Genomic DNA, 18,906 nt, shown 5'->3' with positions numbered 1-18,906 from the left:
GATGACTGAGGAAAGTAATAGGACGCTTGCCATGCCCCAAACAGCCACCACTGTCGATGCAATTCAGCCAAATTCCGGCGGGTGGCACCAGAGATCAAAATATAAATCTCAAGCAGGCAAATACGAGACAAAATCCATTACAAATTGCAGCAATTGTGGACGTAGCCATACGGCGCAGAGAGACAAGTGTCCTGCTTTTGGCCAGCAATGCCACAACTGTAAAAAATTCAATCATTACAAAAAATGCTGTAAGTCCATGTCACACTGAAAAGGAGATGAAAGGAAAAGCTATGCAAAGCACAACTACTACAGAAAATCTGTACACCAGTTAGAACCGGAAAAGTCAGACAACAGCACCTGTGATGACACTTTTTATGTGTATGGTGTCGAACTTGACGACAAGTGCGTGAATTCCATTACTCCTCAAACAGAAGGAAAGGATGGAGGATTTGTTACACTGCACATACATAACAAGCCCTTTGAAATGAAAGTAGTTACAGATGCTAAGTGTAACGTGATGTCAAAAGATGCCTTTCAACAGCTTGCTGACAGTGAGCGACCAGTGAAATGGAGCAAAGACACTACCTTAGTAGCTTACGGAGGTAGCAAAATAGAGACTAAGGTAATTGTCACACTGCCTTGCTGTTTAGATGGACAGCAACACACACTAACTTTTTTCCTTGTGGACCGAGATGTAGTGCCACTACTGGGATTTCGTGCATGTGTGCGCTTAGGAATTGTCACAATGAGCCCCCACGTTCATCAGGTCAGCACTGAGAGCGATGCCGATTTCACTAAACAGATATTCGCACAATACAAAGATGTGTTCAGTGATGAGCTCGGAAAACTCCCTATCACATACTCTATGACACTAGATCCAACTGTTCAACCGGTGGTTCGTCCAGCACACCGCATTCCAGTGGTAATGCAGACACGAGTCAAAGCCGAGCTTGACAGCATGCAGAATAAAGGTGTCATAACCACAGTTTCTGAACCTACAGACTGGGTTTCGTCCATGGTAGCAACGCACAAAAAAGACAAAAAGGAAATCAGACTGTGTATCAATCCAAAAGACCTCAACACTGCTCTGAAGAGACCCCATTATCCAATGCGCTGCGTTGAGGAAGTTGCAACCCAGATGTCATGTGCTACAGTGTTCTCTGTGTTAGATGCAAAGAGCTCATTCTGGCAAATATGTCTCGATGACAAGTCATCAATGCTGACCAGCTTCAGCACACCTTTCGGGCGCTACAGATTCCTTCGCATGCCATTCAGCATAAGCTCAGCAAGCGAAGGTTACCAGCGCTCAATGGAACAGCTGTTTGCAGGATATCCATGTGCTATTATAGTAGATGATATCATCATAGGAGGTTGTGATGCCACTGAACACGACGCCAACCTAAAACAAGTGCTCGACCGGGCCCAAGAGATAAACCTCAGGCTGAACCGTATCAAAAGCAAGTTTCGCCTGGATCAAGTCTATTAATTTTAGCCACATATTTACAAAGGAGGGCCTCAAAGCCACTGCGTGGTGCTGGTTTCCACAACATCAGCAGGCGTTCAACCATCTCAAGTCATGTTTATCCAAGGCACCAGTCTTATTCTACTACGATGTGAGAAAACCAGTTACTCTCACCTGTGATGCGTCATGTTACGGACTTGGTGCTGCATGTTTACAGGAAGAGAGACCAGTCGCTTACTCATCTCGCACGCTCACTAACACAGAAACACGGTGCGCTCCAATTGAAAAGGAGCTGTCGGCGGTCGTGTTTGCATGCACCAAATTTAAGGATTACCTATATGGAAAGCCCACTGTCATTGAAACCGACCACCAACCTCTGGTCACTATCCTAAAAAAGCCTATCCACACTGCTCCTGCGCGACTGCAAAGGATGTTACTACAGTTACAAGCCTATGACATCACGCTCGTCTACAAGAAGGGTAAACACATGTACCTAGCTGACACCCTATCACGAGCTCCAAACAAAACTGTCTCTCAAAGCCCAGTGGCAAACAATACATTTGAGGTGATGTCCATCAGCTACATTTCAACTAATAGACTATAGGAGCTCCGGACCCACACAGCACAGGATCAGGTGCTACAGACTCTCAGCACAATCATTCAACAAGGATGGCCTGGCAAAGAACGCAGTGTCCACCCATCCATTCGTTCGTTCTTCCCTTACAGAGACGAGCTGGTGGTGGAAGATGGAATAGTTATCAAGGGCCATAAAGCAGTAATTCCGCACTCTCTGCACCGAGAATACATCAATATTGTACATAGAGGTCACCCAGGCTTAGAGTCAACCAGACGCAGGGCCAGGAGCACTGTTTTTTGGCCGTCAATGAACAAAGACATTGCAAAAGAACTGATATCATGCTCGGTCTGTAATAGCACCAGACCACATCAGCAAAAGGAACCTTTACAGCCACATCCAGTTCCAGCGCTGCCATGGTCCACAGTGGCAAATGATATGTTTGAGTGGCACGGACAACAGTACCACGTGCTGGTAGACTCGTACCCAGAGTGGTATGAAATCGACCTTCTCCGTGACACAACTTCAGCAGCTGTGATCACAAAGCTGAAAAGGCACTTTTCTGTCCATGGAACACCTCACACCCTCATCAGTGATAATGCGAGGCAATACACAAGCCAACGTTTCAAGGATTTCGCCGAGCACTGGGACTTCACTCACATTACCAGCAGCCCGGGGTTTCCACAGTCAAACGGACTGGCAGAGAGAGCAGTCCTCAGTGCAAAACTACTGATGGAAAAATCTCACAGAGATGGAACCAATGTGTATCTCAACCTGCTTAACCCTTATGGGACTAAGCCCTTTTTGGTCCATTTTCTCTATTTTTACATTTCGGCTTATAAACCATATGTAATGATGGTGGACCACCATGTATTTAGTATCAATGGATTCAGAAGACCCTAGGCTATCATAGGCATGCATGCAATATGTTTATAAAAGAAGTATGAGTGAAAAATTTTACAATAAACTAGAGAATTTCAAAAACGAAAATGAGATTTTTGTCACTTATTACTGAAAATCCTACCTCACACAACAATAGTGAAAAGTTTTTGACCCAAAAATATATTTTTCGAACCCTTTGCTTGACTGAAATAGGTTAATGTTCAATCAAATGTGTAAAGAACAATTAAATAAATAACTTTATTTACAAACAGTCCTAGGCGTTTTTTTTTTTTTTTTGGGACTAAGCCCTTTTTGGTCTGTTTTCTCTATTTTTATATTTGGGCTTATAAATCATATGTACAGGAGATGGAACACCCTGTATTTGGTATCTATGGATTCACAAGACCCTAAGCTACCATAAGCATGCATGCAATATGTTTATAAAGCAAGTATGAGTGAAAAATTTTACAATACTGCCTGACAGAAATGGGTTAATGTTCAATCAAATGTGTAAAGAACAATTAAATAATTAACTTTATTTACAAACAGTCCTAGGCATGCCAGTGAGCAAAGCAAGGCCTCTCCAGGAAGTTGCAGAGGGGCACCTGGCTGGCTCAATCTGGCTGGCTTTCTGCTTTCTCCATGTGATGCTGATTCTCCGATCCCTCGAATTGATCTCTTTGTGCTCGCTAATACTCAAATCGCTCTCTGTAACACACCGATCGCTTTCTGCTTTCTCCACGTGATGCTGATTCTCCGATCCCTCGAATTTATCTCTTTGTGCTCGCTAATACTCCAATCGCTCTCTGTACCACACCGATCGCTTTCTGCTTTCTCCACCCTGATGCTGATTCTCCGAACGCTTATTGATTACATGTCTTTTACTATAGTCCAGCCAGCTTTTACAAAGCTACAGCAGAGCTACAGAGTCCTCTGAATGGCTAGAAGACATCATGGTAACCTTCCTCTGATTGGGTTAGAAAAAGATTCCTCCCAGCGGCAATTTTTCCATTGGTTGTTGCGTGTTGAATCTGCCTGATTCTGCCACCGGACTAATGATTTTTAGATACGGAACGGAGAGGAATATTCTTGGTAGAAAGCCACACTTTTTGACCCACGACGTATACGTCTCGCGGGCTCTGGTCCAAGTGCGGTGACACCTCTGGACGAAGGCGTGAGCGGAGGGGACCGCAACTTCGGATTCCATACTGGGAAAAATAAGTTGCTGGTAACCTACACTACACTCAAAAGGAGATAGGCCCGTAGCTGATACTGGTAAGGTATTGTGGGCGTACTCCACCATAGACAATTGTTGGCTCCAGGAGGAAGGATTCTTGGAGACCAAACATCGCAACACCCTTTCCAAACCTTGGTTGGCTCTCTCGGTTTGACCATTGCTCTGGGGGTGAAACCCTGAGGACAGACTTACAGTCGCTCCCAGTAGATTACAGAATTCTCGCCAAAATTTAGACACAAATTGGGGTCCCCTGTCAGAAACCACGTCTATCGGGAGGCCATGTAAACGAAAGACGTGGTCTACGACGGTCAACGCTGTCTCCTTGGCTGAGGGTAATTTGGGCAAGGGAATAAAGTGGGCTGCCTTCGAGAACCGGTCCACCACGGTTAAAACTACCGTGTTGCCCTGGGAGGGCGGTAATAAAATCTAGTGCGATGTGGGACCAGGGTCTCGAAGGGACCGGCAGCGGTTGGAGTAACCCATCAGGGAGCCGATTGGAAGCCTTACCAGTGGCACAAACCGAGCAAGCCAAAACAAAACTGTGAATGTCGTGAGCCATAAGTGGCCACCAGAATCGTTGCTTGACTAAAAATCTAGTACGGTTAACCCCTGGATGGCAAGCTACATTAGTGCAATGTCCCCACTGGATAACGTTGGACCTTAATCCCTCCGGCACAAATAAGCGGTTCGGTGGGCACCCGGGCGGAGGCGTTACCCCTTCTAAGGCCGTTCTGACCTTCGATTCGATCTCCCATGTGAAAGTGGAGACCACTAATGTCTCAGGAAGAATACACTCAGGAGTAGACGGGCGTTCGGAATGGTCAAAAATATGTGATAAAGAATTGGGTTTGATATTTTTGGAACCCGGGCAGTACAAAATAGTAAAGTCAAAACGGAAAAAAGTGCCCATCGAGCCTGCCTGGAGTTCAACCTTTTGGCGGTGCTAATGTACTTTAAATTCTTGTGGTCAGTCCATACTATAAAAGGAACCCCCGATCCTTCTAACCAGTGTCGCCATTCCTCCAATGCCATCTTAACTGCCAACAATTCTCGGTTACCAATATCGTAATTTCGTTCTGCAGGAGACAAACGATATGAAAAATACGCGCAAGGGTGGACCTTGTCGTCTAAGGGAAAACGTTGGGATAACACCGCTCCTACCCCCACCTCTGACGCATCGACCACCACGAACTGACGTGTAGGGTCAGGGGCAATCAGAATAGGAGCTGAAATGAAACGGCTCTTAAGTTTAGCAAACTCAGCCTCAGCTGTGTCTGACCACCTGAACGCAGTCTTGGCGGAGGTCAAGGCGGTCAGAGGCGCGCCTAGTTGGCTGAAGTTGCGAATGAAACGCCGGTAGAAGTTAGCGAACCCCAGAAACCTCTGTAGGGCCTTACGGGAATCTGGGCTTGGCCATTCTACCACAGCCTTAACCTTCTCGGGATCCATGCGTATTCCCTCAGTCGACACGATATACCCCAAAAATGGAATAGACTGTGCATGAAACTCGCATTTCTCCGCCTTGACAAAGAGCCCATTCTCTAGCAACCTCTGAAGCACTCGTCGGACGTGCTGCACATGTTCCTGGAGAGAGGAAGAAAAAATCAATATGTCATCCAGGTAGACATAAATGAACTGATCAATCATATCTCCCAGCACGTCGTTGACGAGTGCCTGGAAGACCGCTGGGGAGTTGGAGAGCCCGAAGGGCATAACCAAATATTCAAAGTGCCCTCTGGGGGTGTTAAAAGCAGTATTCCATTCATCCCCCTCCCTGATCCGAACCAAATGATACGCATTGCGTAAGTCCAGTTTTGTGAAAATAGACGCTCCCTGCAACCTCTCGAAGGCTGAAGACATCAACGGCAAAGGATAAGTATTCTTAACCGTGATGTTGTTCAGCCCTCGGTAATCAATGCAAGGTCGCAGTGATCCGTCCTTCTTTCCCACAAAAAAGAACCCCGCCCCCGCAGGAGAAGAGGAAGGACAGATGAATTTGGAAGCTAGAGAATCAGAAATATATTTCTCCATAGCCTCCCTTTCTGGAACCGAAAGTGAATAAAGTTTGCCCTTAGGCGGAGACTTACCTGACAGTAAATCTATGGCACAGTCGTAAGGACGATGTGGAGGAAGAGAAGCAGCCCGAGACTTACTGAACACTTCCTTCAGGTGGAGGTACTCAGCGGGCACGTTAGATAAATCCACCGCCTCCTCCTGTAACACAGACACAGACACAGACGGACAGGCAGACACTAAACAAGACTCATGACACTTTTTACACCAGGACAAAATGGAGTTAGAGGACCAGTCTATTTTGGGGTTATGGAGGAGGAGCCAAGGGTGCCCGAGGACAATAGGTGCCATGGGAGAGTCAAGGATGTGAAAAGAGATGGTCTCGGAGTGATTGCCAGAGGTGATGAGTGTAATGTCTTCAGTAATGTATGAAATAGTGGGGAGTTGCTGTCCAGTGAGGGCGTGAACCGTGATGTGGTGCTGAAGGGGTCTGAGGGGAATGTGGAGCTTGTGTGCCAATGTGCTGTCCATGAAATTACCCTCTGCCCCTGAGTCCAGTAGTGCTTGTGCTGCCCACCTCAGTCTTACCGGGAGGAGCGTAGAGGATGATGATGATGGTGATGAGGTCTTCTCGGCGGAGATCCCACCCGATAGTAGCCCCATACGTACTACCGGACCTGGCCCCTTTACCGGGCAGGTGTGAGCTTGATGTCCGGCACCCCTGCAGTAGAGGCACAGGCCAAGGGACCTCCACCTCTCCTTTTCCTCCCGGGAAAGCCGAGCTCGCCCTACCTGCATGGGCTCGTGATCGTAGACGGGGCTGACCGCGTCCCCGCCGCTGAATCGCACGTCTGCCGGTCCCCTGAATGGGGTGCTGAGTAGACCCCTCCTCTCCATCCGTGTCAGACGTGCATCGACCCGTAACGCCAGCTCAATAAGTCCATTGAGAGAGGGTGGAAGATCCAGGGCATAGATCTCCCTCTGGACGCGGTCAGCCAGCCCATGCAGGAACATGTCCCACTGTGCCTCCTCGTTCCAATGGCACTCTGCCGCCAGGGTCCGGAACTTGATCGAAAAGTCTGAGACGGATCTCTCGTGCTGGCGTAACTCTGCCAGCCTCCTGGCCGCCTCCAGTCCTGCAACGGCCCGATCAAAGACCCGCCTCATCTCGGCGGAGAGTGCCTGAAACGAGGCGCAGCATGGGTCCTGGTTCTCCCACACCGCTGTCCCCCATAGTGCCGCCCTCCCAGAGAGCAGCGTTAATACAAAGGCCACCTTGGCTCTTTCGTTTGAAAATGTTCTGGGCTGAAGGGAAAAGTGCATATCACAACGGGTTAGAAATGCTCTACAGAAGTTAGGCTCACCCGAGTATGTCTCCGGGATCAGAAGGCGTGGTTCTGGCTGGGAGGCGGTCACTGGTGGTATCGGGAGAACAGGCGGTGTGGGTGGCGCAGTGGGAGCTCGAAGAAGATGGAATTGTTAGGTGAGCTCGGACACCTGCGTCACCAGGGTTTGAACCGCGCGACCAGTGTCGTGAAGACTCCTCTCCTGGGAGTCCATCCTCCGAACACTGGCGCTGAGAATTTCTTCAAGGGTGGAATGTTGACTACTCGCTGCCTCCATAATGGTCAGATCGTTCTGTGACGCTTGGTAAATGAAACAGGAGGCAAAAGCGAGTAAACAGAGTTTATTGTACAAGATGTGATGATGGAAGGTTGGAGAGTGACGCAGGAACATCGATGGCAGCACAGACTGGTGAGTTGGTGAGTTGAGTGTGCTGGTAGGGATGACGGTGGTGGTAGATCCGAGTGAGGTGACGATAATCCGTGTGTGAAGGTAGTAATCCAGAGCGAACCGAAACAGGAGACAAATCAAGGCAGGAACACGAGAATCAGACATCTAACACGGAGGACCTCAAACAACGATCTGACAAACGAGACGAAAGACGGGGTGTTAAATAGGCAGCTGTCAGATCAGATTTGTCAGATCAGCTGTGGAATCTCAATAAATAACATTTTATAATATATTAAAATAGAAAATAGCTATTTTAAATAGGCTAGTAAAAATATTTTAAAATTTCACTGATTTGCAGTACTTGGATCAAATAAATGCAGGCGAGACTTCTTTAAAAAACATTAACAAGCTTACTTTTGAAAACTTTTGACTGGTAGTGGATACTATAGGCAACTGTAATTTTTCTCTAATTTCTAGCTTTTAATTGGCTTAGAAAGCTATAACTGCTGGACAATAACATATAATAATGATTTGTTTATAAACTACAAACACTTTTTATCTCCTAATAAGGCAGAACCGTTTCAGTACTGTAATAAATGCTATGTCAATTAGCACTGCATTGTTCATATACTTTATCACATGCTGGAGATTTTTTTGGACTTGAAAAAAACGAAAACAACTGTTTTCATGCAGTGATAGTTGGATGCTTTTGCCCATATTAGGAACTTCCTGTTATGACTTTCTGCGCGAGAGTGCCCTCCGGCTTCGAGTATGAATGAAACACACACTGCTGGAGAGTTTAGCGCTCCGTGATATTCATTTCGCCTTCTCAGTCCGAAAAAAACATCAGGTAATGTGCAGACTATCTTGTCTCTTTGAGTTTAAATCTATATTTATTCACACCAGCTCTTGAAAACCTCTATACGAACACGCTTGTCCGAAAAAAGTGCGGGGGAAGAAGTTCCGTTATGATAAAAGTGAGGGGGACACTTCTCCCACGTAATCTACGCCCCTGTATGATACTTAAGAAATGTGTGAGGTAAATACTTGTAATCAATTCAGATTATTGGTATACATTTTGAGAAAGTTGTTTGTTTTAAACCACAAGTGGGTTAAATTTCAGTCTGTTGGTTTTGGGAGACAAAGTTTACACAGACAAAGACAAAGGTTTAAGGGTTTTGGTGATCCTGGGCCAAAGGAATGCCTTAGCATCCTTCCTGTCATGATAAGGCTGGGGATTTATGCATTGGGTTCACCACAGGGTTCCTGGCCATTTGGTCTTAAGTTTGGGGAACAAAGAGAAATCTTTTCCTGCTGTCCTGACGTCGCTGGTATGAGATTAGACGGACACGAGAAGGAAAAGGGGGGTGACATCTCCTTTTGCCATCTTGGCATCATGACTGTGTTTTATGACACACTAATGGTTCGATGGGGAATCGTTCTGAACTGTGTAATGCGGTGTTGGGTTCTCTTAATGAAATGGACTGTTTAAAGATAATCTTACACTTATTTTCTACAAAAATCATTTATTGTTATTATTATTATCATCATTATTATTATTAATGTTGAAAAGAGATGAGGATATTTATGTTACATTTGTCAAATATCTTTATTTGTTACATTTATATTATTTACATCAAGCTTTTGAATGATATAGTATTGTATATTGTTATTGAAACTTCATAATATTTCACTTGATTATACGTTTAATCAGGAATTATAGTTTGGAAAAAGTCTAACTAGTAAAATGTTTACACGTTATGTGAAAACTAGTACATGTATATAAATAAATAAAAAGAGACTTACTCATGTTTATGATCTCTGCTGAATAAAGTGCTCAAATTCAAATTCAAATCCTCAACCACATCACATCTTTTTAGGGTGAATTATGTCTTGTTCCTCTCACCGCGAAGCAAACACGCTGCTGCTTTTTCTTCTGTGTGGGCGTATTCAAGCCACGCTTGTTATCTTTATTTTATAAGTGCAAAAAGTTTTGTTGTTATTATGTCTTTATTCAAAAAAATTTAGACCCTTTACAGATTCGATTGATGTATTGCTCTTATCTGTACGATTAAAATTGAAAGTGTAATTTAAGTTCTTTTCAGGGTTATCAGGAGAAAATGACTCATAACGCGTATACGCGTTAATCGACTCCAGAGGGTTAAAACAAGGAAAAATGTCTCTCAATGAATTTGCTCTTAAGTTCAGGACTCTTGCGCCCACTAGTGGATGGAATGAGCAAGCCTTGCTGACCACCTACCGTCAGGGATTGGAAACTCGTGTGCGGTTGCATCTCGCTGCATATGAGGACACCATCAGGCTCGAGTGCTTCATTCAACTCTCCATCCGCTTCACCACTCGTATGCAGTCGTGCCTCGAAGAGCACCAGGGCCAGTCGTATTACAACTCGCCAGCTAGCGAACCAATGCTTGTTGACTCATACGACTCACTGCTGCTGAACGGCAAAGACGGCTGGCTCAGAATCAATCTGCCTCAGATGCCTCTACTGTGCATCTCCGGGGCATATCATCTGAAGTATCAAATGAAACCACTCACCACTGTAGTGACACTTACTGCCGCTGACATCTCTATTCCAGTTTCTGCCCTCCGCTATTCTGGGTCAGCCAGCAACTTCATCTTCGGTGCCCTCTGCCGTCAGCTCAACCTCACTACCACGGCAACGCCGTCAGCCTACCAGGTCCATACAATAACCGGCAAACCATTGAGTCAAAGATGTATTCGTCACATTGTCGGTCCCATCACCCTCCAAACTGGGCTACTTCATAAGGAGGAATCCACCGCTGACGTTATCATAGGGCGCCCGTGGTTGGAGCAGCACAACCCAGTCATTTCGTGGAAGACCGGCAAAGTCCTGAAGTGGGGCGAATCCTGTTTCCAGGGCTGTCTTGCCGGATTCCCTGTTCCAGCCAAACTCTCCCCGGAACCTCTACCCGTCTGCACAACCTCCATCGAGAGCCCTGTAGAAAGACAATCCGTTAACATTCCACCCTGTTAAGTCCCCTTCAGTGATGTGTGCTGCCCCAAACGGGCCTCCAAGCTGCCTCCACACCGGCCATGGGATTGATCGATCTGCTTCCGGGTGAGCTAGTGCCTAAAGGAAGGATTTATCCCCTTTCCATCACGGAAGAGAAGGCCATGTAGGACTACATCAAGGAGGCGCTGCCGCAAAGTTACATCCGTCCATCTACCTCCCCTGCAATGCCTGAGGGCCTTCCAGCTGTTCCTCAAAGCCGAGAAATGCTCCTTCCGCTATCAAGTACTAGCCCACTCCTACCACCACCAAAGAACTCCAACGATTCCTCGGCTTTGCTAACTTCTACCGTCGATTCATCCAATAATACAGCTCCATCACCAACCCACTTACCAGTCTTCTCCGTAATAAGCCCAAGTCTCTGTCCTGGACTCCTGCGACCACGGAAGCTTTTAACTCTCTCAAAGAGGCTTTCACGCTCATGGGTCCCACGCAACGACAGCCTGGATCCAAATCTGCTAGACACCTTCCACTCCAATCAGGAGCGGGCCGTGGGGAGGGGGGGTACTGTAACAGACACACCAGGCCCCAACACCAACCAATCACAGCGCACTCCCTCACCTGAGTACTAATCACTCCCACCTGCTCCTCATCCACCGGCAACCCAGTCAGCATCCGGTTTCGTTTGCATCAAGGTCTCGTTTGCTGCATGCTTACTCTAAGGACTAGCCTATCTCTCTGCTTACCTCTCTCCAGCGATCTCCAGTATCTCCAAGTCTCCATCGTGTGTGTGTCCACTAACTTCAGCGTCTTGTGTACCCCACCAACGGATCCATTCATCACCACTACCTCCAGCACCATTAACTCACTGTGCACTACCTGCTCCTCTGCTTGTGCCAAAATAAACCGTGTTCTCCTGTTATTCCAGCCTCCTGTCCCTGATTACCGTAACACATATAAACAGATTTTAAAATATTTTTAAACATAGCAAGAGATGGTAAAGATTCCATATGTAATGTACCTTGAAGCTCATTCCATACATATGGAGCACAACTAGAAAAAGCTGAACGACCTCTGTATGAAAAATCAGCATCTTAAGAGTTTATAGGTTGATCTGGTATTATAAATATTTGTGCAATATGTCAACAAATTAGATATATACAGTGGTAATTTACCCACTAAAGCTTTTAAAATAAAAATTAACGTTTTTTCTCCTCAAGCACAATGAAGTCATTTTGTAATTTCATTTAAATTACAGTGATGTGTGCGGTAAGTAACAAATCGTAAAGTAGCATGATAAACTACATCGAACTTTTTCAAAACATTCAGAGGTGCATGCACATACAATATATCACCATAGTCCAATACTGATAGAGGAGTACTCTACTAAATGTTATCGAGCAACAAAGGATAATTTTTTTTTAAATGAAAATAAAAACCTAATGTTGGTCTCAATTTCTTTAAAAGACTATCAATATGAGAACTATATGTCAGTTTATCGAGCCAGATACCAAGATATTTGTAAGATGCAACCCTTTTAATCTGTGTATCATTGAAAGTTTGAATCACAAAATCATTTAATGATAACCTGGACTGTGTAAAAATCATGTATTCAGTGAATGAATTAAAAGCATTCTGTATAGAATCCATTGCCACTTTTAAAGATGGAGCCATGGTGTAGATGATAGTATCATCTGCATAAAAGTGTACATTTGATGGCTCAACTCCTTTAACAAGTTCATTTATATAGATAGAGGATAATTTGGGCCCTGAAATTTATCCCTGAGGTACTTCTTTGTGCAAAAGCTGATGTTTCATTGGATTTACCATGTATGAATGTTAAGGTGTAACAGGGGTAGCTTGACCTACGTTAATGTCATGCTCTAGCAGATTAGTATAAGATGGAACATCTTATCAATTTAAATTAGACAAATGAGAATCCAAACCAGTAAAAATTTTAGAATTTGACAAACTACCCTCAGCAACCTCAGAGTCAGCAAAACTTCCTTCAGTCTCAGTAGATGGAACATGCAGTACAGCCAAAGCCTTGACATCTGTACATAAAGTTTAAGGTCAATGTAAAGCTTAAGTAATTTAGCACGGAACACACAGGTTTCCATTATGATCTGGATTCTTAACTAGGTAATTACACTCACCAACCCTCTGTTCAATGATGTATGGCCCACTATAATGAGCCTGCAACACAGAATCAGGTACTGGTAAAAGTACAAGCACTTGGTTTCCTGAAGAAAACACCTGATGCTTAGCCTTTTGATCATACCATTTCTTCATCTTCTCCTGAGCTGCTTTTAAACTCTCCTTGGCTAATTTACAGGCCCCACAGATACAGACGAGAAGGTTAATAGGAGTAGAATGTTCAGAAGCACTTCTCCTTTAATAATTTCAAGTGCCCCCTCACAGTATGGCCAAGGACAAGCTCAGCTGGACTGAAACCAAGAGATTCCTGAACCACCTATCTAACTGCAAAGAGGAGTATTGAATCACCATCATCCCAGTCTCTTTCAAAATTTTTGCAGTAGGTTTTTAGCATAGTTTTGAGAGTATGATGGAATCTCTCTAGTGCAAACTGTAACTCTGGATGATATGCAGATGAGGTGTTATGCCGAATAGACAACTGTCTCAACACCTGGGAAAAAAGACGAGACATGAAATTAGACCCTTGATCTGACTGAACTACTCTTGGCAACCCAAAACTCTGAATAACAAGGGTTCTAGAAACAGCAGGGGCCATAACCTTGTTGCTGCACACATAATTGTGAAAAGACCCTGCCTGGACCCAGAGTCCTACCATCCAGAGCAGTAACTGTCAGAGGGGTAGCGAGTGATTCAGAGGGGATCTGGAGACTCCTAGCAAGAGAGAGGTCCATAAAGTTAACAGAAGGAATAATCCTCAGGCAAGAGAAAAAAATTAAAAATCCCAGATACAGAGAACACTTACTCAGGTAACTGGCTTCAGAACAACTAAACACCAAGCAAAGAAGCTATGAGACAAAGTCACTTAAAACCTGTTAGCCTGCACCCCGTCCTCAACGTCCCCCAAATCACACATATCAGTGTTTACGAAATAGATTAAATGGAAATAAAAAAAAAAGCTCTGGAAAGTTACTGCTATTCATGTCAGTTTAATACTGAAGTCCTAGTTATGGTTTCTTTTAAAACAAGGCACTTAGCAGTTTTTGACCATGTAAAAGCAAGTAACAATATCACGGAGCATAAGATTTTAATTTATTTTAAGGAAAAAACACCAAACTTTTCTTACCTTAAAACAAACAGACCACAGTGCTGCCAGTAAAGTGTTCAGAAACATCAATGTCTGCCTTTATGAGTCTTTAACTTATGATTTCACTAATTTTTTATCTAAAGCATAGTTGAAATAGTGAATGCTATTGCTAATGGCAAAAAACTAAGGAGCCCCTAACATGGTGTGGGGGAAAAAATAATATTGTGTTCTCAAATTAACTCAGTGTTTTACAAATTTGTTAGTGATCATTTAAAATAAATGTCTTGGCTATAATGAAATATATAGGCTTATATATTTAAGTTAAAAAAAAACTCTTATATGTCTAAAGTTTCTTCTCTGTTTAAATGTTTTTAGTTTCAAAGCTCAACAATATTGTAATTGCAATACTATTTTTTAATTCTCATTTTCACATGCCAGTTTGATTCTTACCGGTTGTAATTTTTTACATACTTTTGTGTATATTCACGTTTGCTCATGTAGAGGAAGTAAGGTTATGGCACAGACGTCACTTCCTGTTTGTTGTTGACGGCTGAACTGCGTTTGAGCTCCGTCACTATATTCTTTTCATTGACTATTTTTAACTTAAAAATCTATTTTATACACCATCGTTTCCGTTTATATAACGCGTGAATATATCCTCTATTGTATTCTACAACAAAAACAATTAGAGCGACTCGCTATCACTAGATTTATTTTGATCTCCCGTGTCCGCTATTAGCTATTAGCTTCACGCCGGAGTTAACGACACCACGCTGCGGCAGACGGAGACGCTGAAGAGGGACTTCAGGAGCCTGATCGAGACGGTTCGCAGCACGACGCCCGCGGCGACGATCGTCGTGTCAGGACCACTGCCCACGTATCGACGAGGACACGAAAGGTTCAGTAGACTTTTTGCTTTAAATGAATGGTTGTTGTCATGGTGTAAAGAACAGAAACTGCTATTTGTTAATAACTGGAATCTTTTCTGGGAGCGTCCTAGACTGTTTCGCGCTGATGGATTACACCCCAGTCGAGTCGGAGCGGAGCTTCTCTCTGACAACATCTCCAGGACACTTCGCTCCATGTGACTAGTAAGTCAATTCTCAAATAACCATTATGATGAGTTTTGTTCCACCCGCTTAAATGATAAAAGTACTTGTGCTGTAAAACCTATTAAGACTGTGTCTGTTCCCAGAATAGTGAGGTCAAAATATAAATATAAATATAATGTAGGATCTAGAAAAAATCTTATCGTAATTAAACCAGAAAAATGTAAAGTAAATGAACAAAAACAATTTTTAAAGTTTGGGCTCATAAATATTAGATCACTCACACCAAAAGCAGTTATTGTAAATGAAATGATCACAGATAATAGTTTTGATTTACTCTGCTTGACTGAAACCTGGCTAAAACCAAATGATTATTTTGGTCTAAATGAGTCTACTCCACCAAACTACTGTTATAAGCATGAGCCCCGTCAGACTGGTCGTGGCGGGGGTGTTGCAACAATATATAGTGATATTCTCAATGTTACCCAGAAAACAGGATACAGGTTTAACTCTTTTGAAATACTAATGCTAAATGTTACTCTGTCAGACATGCAAAAGAAATCTAATGTATCTCTTGCTCTGGCTACTGTGTATAGACCACCAGGGCCGTATACAGAATTCCTAAAAGAATTTGCAGATTTCCTCTCAGACCTTCTAGTTACAGTTGATAAGGCGCTAATCATGGGAGATTTTAATATTCACGTTGATAATACAAATGATACATTAGGACTTGCGTTTACTGACCTAATAAACTCCTTTGGAGTCAAGCAAAATGTCACCGGGCCCACTCATCGTTTTAATCATACACTAGATTTAATTATATCGCATGGCATCGATCTTACTGCTATAGATATTGTACCTCAAAGTGATGATATTACAGACCATTTCCTCGTATCGTGCATGCTGCGTATAACTGATATTAACTATATGTCGCAGCGATACCGTCTGGGCAGAACTATTGTTCCAGCCACCAAAGACAGATTCGCAAATAACCTGCCTGATCTATCTCAACTGCTATTTGTACCCAAAAATACACATGAATTAGACAAAATTACTGACAACATGGGCACTATTTTCTCTAATACATTAGAAGCTGTTGCCCCAATCAAATTGAAAAAAGTTAGAGAAAAACGTACTGTACCATGGTATAACAGTAATACTCACTCTCTCAAGAAAGTAACTCGTAGTCTTGAACGCAAATGGAGAAAAACTAACTTAGAAGTTTTTAGAATTGCATGGAAAAACAGTATGTCCAGCTATAGACAGGCTCTAAAAACTGCTAGGGCAGAGCATATACACAAACTCATTGAAAATAACCAAAACAATCCAAGGTTTTTATTTAACACAGTGGCTAAGTTAACAAATTACCAGATGCCACCTGATTCAAATATTCCACCAACGTTAAATAGTAATGACTTTATGAATTTCTTCACTGATAAAATAGATAACATTAGAAATACAATAGCGAATGTAGATTCTACAGCATCTAACACTTCAGTTTCATCCATCGCACCCAAACATAAACTGCAGTGCTTTACAACCATAGGACAGGAGGAGCTAAATAAACTTATCACTGTATCTAAACCAACAACATGTTTATTAGATCCTGTACCCACTAAATTACTGAAAGAGCTGTTACCTGTAGCCGAAGAACCGCTTCTCAATATCATAAACTCGTCGTTATCTTTAGGACACGTCCCAAAACCATTCAAGCTGGCGGTTATCAAGCCTCTTATTAAGAAACCAAAACTAGATCCTAGTGTACTGGCAAATTATAGGCCTATTTCAAATCTTCCATTTATGTCTAAAATTTTAGAAAAAGTTGTGTCTGCTCAATTGAGCACCTTCCTGCATAAAAATGATCTGTATGAAGAATTTCAGTCAGGTTTTAGGCCCCACCATAGCACAGAAACTGCACTTGTTAAAATTACAAATGACCTGCTCCTTGCGTCAGACCAAGGCTGCATCTCATTTCTAGTCTTACTTGATCTTAGTGCTGCGTTCGACACCATAGATCATGACATACTCATAGATCGATTACAAAACTATACAGGTATTCAAGGGCAGGCTCTAAGATGGTTTAGATCCTACCTGTCCGATCGCTACCATTTTGTTTACTTAAATGGGGAGTCATCTCATTTATCATCAGTAAAATATGGAGTGCCACAAGGATCCGTCCTAGGTCCCCTTCTATTTTCAATATACATGTTGCCCCTTGGTAATATTATTAGAAAATACGGAATTAGCTTCCACTGTTATGCTGATGATACTCAGCTTTATATATCAACGAGACCAGATGAAACTTCCCAATTATCTAAGCTAACAGATTGTGTTAAAAATGTAAAAGATTGGATGACAAAGAATTTTCTCCAATTAAATTCGGATAAGACGGAGATATTAATTATTGGACCAAAAAACACTACACAGAATCTTGTAGATTACAATCTGCAACTAGACGGATGTACTGTAACTTCCTCTACAGTCAGAAATCTGGGTGTTATATTAGACAGCAATTTGTCTTTTGAAAATCATATTTCCAATGTTACAAAAATTGCATTCTTCCATCTTAGAAACATTTCCAAGCTACGAAACATGTTATCTGTTTCTGATGCAGAAAAGCTAGTTCATGCATTCATGACCTCTAGACTGGACTATTGTAATGCACTTCTAGGTGGTTGTCCTGCTTCTTCAATAAACAAGCTACAGGTCGTCCAAAATGCAGCAGCGAGAGTCCTTACGAGGTCAAGAAAATATGATCATATTACCCCAATTTTACAGTCTCTGCACTGGCTACCTATTAAGTTCCGCATCAGTTACAAATTATCATTACTTACCTATAAGGCCCTAAATGGTTTAGCTCCAGCGTACCTAACTAGCCTTCTACCACGTTACAACCCATCACGCACCCTAAGGTCACAAAACGCTGGACTTTTGGTAGTTCCTAGGATAGCAAAGTCCACTAAAGGAGGTAGAGCCTTCTCACATTTGGCTCCCAAACTCTGGAATAGCCTTCCTGATAATGTTCGGGGTTCAGACACACTCTCTTTGTTTAAATCTAGATTAAAAACACATCTCTTTCGCCAAGCATTCGAATAATGTATCTTTTTAATTGTGAGTGTAGTTGCATCTGATCAAAGGTGCATTTTTATTCATTAGCTTGGGTTAAACTAATTTTACTTTGTTGGATCAGCAGCTATGCTAATGATGTCTGTATTTTGTTTCTATGTTTTGCCACGGGATTCACATCCCGTGGTAACTAGGATTTACACAAGCTCCAGTCTGGATCCAGAACACCTGAGAAGAGATGATGCTGACCCTCAGAGGACCTCAGATGATGCTAACCCTGAATGAACAAACAGAACTAACAATTATTCCTAAATGTGTGACTTAATCATATAATAACTTAATTAATAATATTGATAGTTCATGGTCTAGCTGACTACGTCTTGTATTATTATTATTTTTTAGTTTTTCTAAAATCCTGTCAAATGTGCACAAACTACTAGCTACTACTAAATATTGTAGAAACATAATTTTCTGTAAAGTTGCTTTGTAACGATTTGTTTTGTAAAAAGCGCTATACAAATAAACTTGAATTGAATTGAATTGAATAGACAAGTTCTGTGTTAAAAGGCCACTCCTTGTTATACTGAGAGTTAATTGTGGGATTTTACAAAACAGTAAATTGTTCGTTTGTCTTTCTGAATAACTGTATCAAGACT

Source organism: Carassius gibelio, chromosome B4 (genome assembly GCF_023724105.1).
Source record: "Carassius gibelio isolate Cgi1373 ecotype wild population from Czech Republic chromosome B4, carGib1.2-hapl.c, whole genome shotgun sequence".
NCBI lineage: Eukaryota > Metazoa > Chordata > Actinopteri > Cypriniformes > Cyprinidae > Carassius > Carassius gibelio.
Note: the sequence above shows the minus strand (reverse complement) of the source record.